A 3,849-nucleotide genomic window follows, 5' to 3' on the forward strand; every position below is an offset into this window, starting at 1 on the left:
AATCACATCCAAAATAACTGAACTTAGTTTTGTGACTAGTTTACACTGAATTTGAAAACATGCATTCCCAAAAATAAGCATGTTTCTAAAAAAAATTGAGGGGCTACAAGCCTTATAGGTAAGACAAAAGTATTATGCATAAAATGTTTACTCTGGGAGTAAAATAGGATGACATTAGTGAAAGATGAATGGAAGTTTACTTTTATTACACAATTAAATGGGATTTTATTGTTCTTGTTATACTATAGTTTGTCTTATTTTACAAAACAGAAGTATCACTAGCCAAATATTTCATATGTATACAACAGAATCTGATTGTAGAGAATTATCTTCACACCACAAAAGATCTTAACTATTTAATAAAAGGTCAATATAAAGGCTCAAATAACTATAGATAAAACTAATACTTAGAAAGAAAATTTTCAATAAGAATGAATAAAATTATTAATAATCAATGTAACTGAAAATTGTACCCACTGGTTAACTAAACAGTGTGTATCGACTATCAGATATAGATGTTTTATGACTTCCTAGCTGAGACAATATACAAAACTATTAAAAAGCTTACCAGAGAGGGAACAAGTTGTTATTCATAATACAAACATGAAGTTATTTGCATAATTAACATAAATTTTTGGAAGAAAACAAATTTTCAAAGGACTCTTGGGTCCAAGGAGATGACCCCAGAATTCGAAGACTGTCTTCATGGAGATGAAGAAACTTAAGTTGTTTTTCAGCATTATAAAACTTTATTTTCACAATTCTAAAGAAGTAAATGCCCGAACTTTACAATTCCTCACTTATTTCTACCAAAAGAGATTTGAAAGATAAATAAGTAAAAGCTTCAGAATATCAAACCATGTTTAAAAATTCTGTGGGTTAATTTTAAAATCTGAGTTATTTTAAATGATGACAATAACAGAATGCTTTCCAGTTAGCCAAAGTTAACATTCAAAATGAGACCTATCACTGGGACCCCTGTGACATTTAAATCACTGTAAAGGCTGACCAATTGTTATCATTAATAATGCTATTGCCATAAGCCAATAATGTCATTTATATTCCAAGCATATTTGTCTTGCACACCTTAGATAATGAAGTATAAAGCAATGCTTTACTAGCATTTTTTAACATAACAAATAATTTCTTCTGTAATGGCTATTGTAGTAAAAAGTCTAATAATATTAGCCAAATTGCTGGCATGTTCTATGATCTTCTAATTAATATAATTGTTCATAGACATGTGTAAACAAATTTATAAGCAACAATTTTAAAAATATCAATATATAAGCAATAAATATAAAATGATAGGAATATAATAAAATTATATTATAGTTTACTTTATTTCCTTAACACACACATATGCATACACACACACACACACAAATTGGTAGACTACTCTGAATATTAGCTTTCCCCCTATAATATTGTATAATGCACTGTTCAAAATTAGCAGTATTTTGAAAACAACATAAATTGCACATGGCCAAATTAGAGATGTCTCATTGGACTCTTATAAATTATATGAGAATATGGGAAATCTGTCTACATTCCCAAAAGGACTGATTTTTAAATCAAAAAAAATGAAAATTCATATAAAAGGACCACAGATTTACTTATTTCTTTGAAATAAGTAAAATTGTAGCACAATTATCTACTTTTACAAATGACTAAGAAAGTCGCAACTAATGTCTGCATTTTAAAAAAAGACTATTACCTGGATGAATTTGGGAGGGGGCAGAAAACTATACAGCATTACTGCACTCCATGGAATGTGCTGAATTCCAAAATGTACTAGCACTGAAAAACCATCTTGCATTGAGGTTTTCAAGAGATACAACGAGCCTGTCAAAAAAGCATCTGGTCTGTACTAACACTTGCTGTCTTCAGTACAGGCCTTCATAATGTCAGTCACGCTGCTCTTGCAAAATCCCTTAATGCAAGAGTTTTCAAAGCTGATTGGTTGGGGCTATGACCAATGGTGTGGGATTGAATTCATTTGCTCATTGAGTTTCATTTCATTGTCTGGAATTTGAACAAGTTAAGTTGTTGCATGGATGGAAAGTGACCAGATTCCAGCTTAGACCATACAGGTACAACATTTAAAATTATCTCAAAATGCACCTGTTGACAAATGCTGGTTCTCAATCATGTTGCTCAAGAAGAAAACCATCCATACATGCATAGACCATATTTTCCTGGCCCCACTGCCAGATGCTAGGAGCTTGCATGCCAAAGAGGGAAAAGGATCTTTGCCAACAATGATTAAGCCTATTAATACTACTTTGAAAATGACAAGAAAGATGCATGTGTCTATATACTGGTTGAGGGAGGTAATTCTCTCCTTAAACTCATAAGGCTAGGTACTGCTGCCTAATAACCTGCAGGTACTCCTCAAACACCAACCTATACCCTAAGGAAACACAGATCTTGAAAATAAGCGGCAGCCTGTACATACTGCATCTTTAATCTCTTGCTGGGCATGACCCCCAGGTTGGCGGAAGCCTCTCTGGGCTATTACCGATGCTGCCGCCAGGCAAAGCAACAGAAGCCTCATCTTAATTGAGCCAGCCGCATCGGCCACCCTCAGACTGCAAAACTTAAGTTCTACACGACGAGACTTTTCTACCTAAAAGCTTCTTCATAGCATTTGTCATCTCTGAGTTTCTCAGAGTGTAGATTAAAGGGTTCAGCATGGGGGTTATGACTGTATAAAACACACTCACTGATTTGTCAATGGGGAAGGTCTTAGCAGGTCTTGCATACATAAAAATTCAGGGAACAAAGAAGAGAACAACCACAGTGATGTGGGAACCACAGGTCTGGAGAGCTTTCCGTCTCCCTTCCTGACTATGGTTCTTTAAAGAGTTCCAGATGACACCATAAGAGATGAGTAAGAGCAGGAACACAACAGTGCAGATCACACCTCCATTGGCCACCACCAAGAGACCAATGACATAGGTGTCAGTACAGACAAGTTTCAGTAAGGGGTACATGTCACACGCAAAATGATCAATGATGTTGGGACCACAGAATGGGAGCCCATAAATAGTGCTGAGTTGAATGACTGAATGCAGAAACCCTCCAACCCAGGACACTACCAGCAGCACAACACACACCCATCGCCTCATGATAACCAAATAGTGCAAGGGCTTACAGATGGCCACATAGCGGTCATAGGCCATTGCCAACAGAATAAAGACCCCTGATCCACCAAAGAAGTGCTCTATGAAGAGCTGGGTCATACATGATTGGAAGCTTATGGTGTGTTTCCCAAAGAACAAGTCTGAAATCAATTTAGGAGTAATGGCTGAGGAGTAAAAGACATCCATAGAGGATAAGCAGGCAAGAAAGAAGTACATTGGTGAGCCCAGGGTCTTACTGACAGAGACAGTCACAACAATGAGCAAGTTCCCCACCACAGTCAGAATGTAGATGATCAAGAACAAAGCAAGAAGTATTTTCTGTCCCTGTGCATTCTGTGTAAGGCCCAAGAGGACAAAGTAAGTCACATTGTTCCTGGATTCCATCTCTTCTTTCACAGCTGCTGATTTCAAATGTTGGATATTGTTTCCCTAAAAATAACAGGAAATCCACTAAATATATGAAAATTTTAATATTTTATTTAGTCATTCTCTAAAAATGCATATGAGGGTCAATTCATGTTGAATCAGCTATAAACATGCAAAATATCAAGAGGGGTGAGAAATGGCCTCCTACACTCAGTGACTAGATACCTAATCACTCATTCAAAGAATGACAAACCAATTTAATATTTGTCATAAAAGTATTCACATTATTTTAAGGGGTAACAAAGCTAAGACATCTTAATCATACTGGAATATTAGA

General features: G+C 35.6%; 2 pseudogenes; both read right to left on the reverse strand.

Annotated features, from left to right (window-relative positions):
- Window positions 1–1,782: 1,782 nt before the first annotated feature.
- On the reverse strand, window positions 1,783–2,557 carry LOC103351800 (thioredoxin reductase-like selenoprotein T pseudogene; annotated as a pseudogene).
- Window positions 2,558–2,600: 43 nt separating this feature from the next.
- On the reverse strand, window positions 2,601–3,565 carry LOC100352058 (olfactory receptor 4A47-like; annotated as a pseudogene).
- Window positions 3,566–3,849: the final 284 nt, after the last annotated feature.

Source organism: Oryctolagus cuniculus, chromosome 1 (assembly GCF_964237555.1).
Source record: "Oryctolagus cuniculus chromosome 1, mOryCun1.1, whole genome shotgun sequence".
Taxonomy (NCBI): Eukaryota; Metazoa; Chordata; class Mammalia; order Lagomorpha; family Leporidae; genus Oryctolagus; species Oryctolagus cuniculus.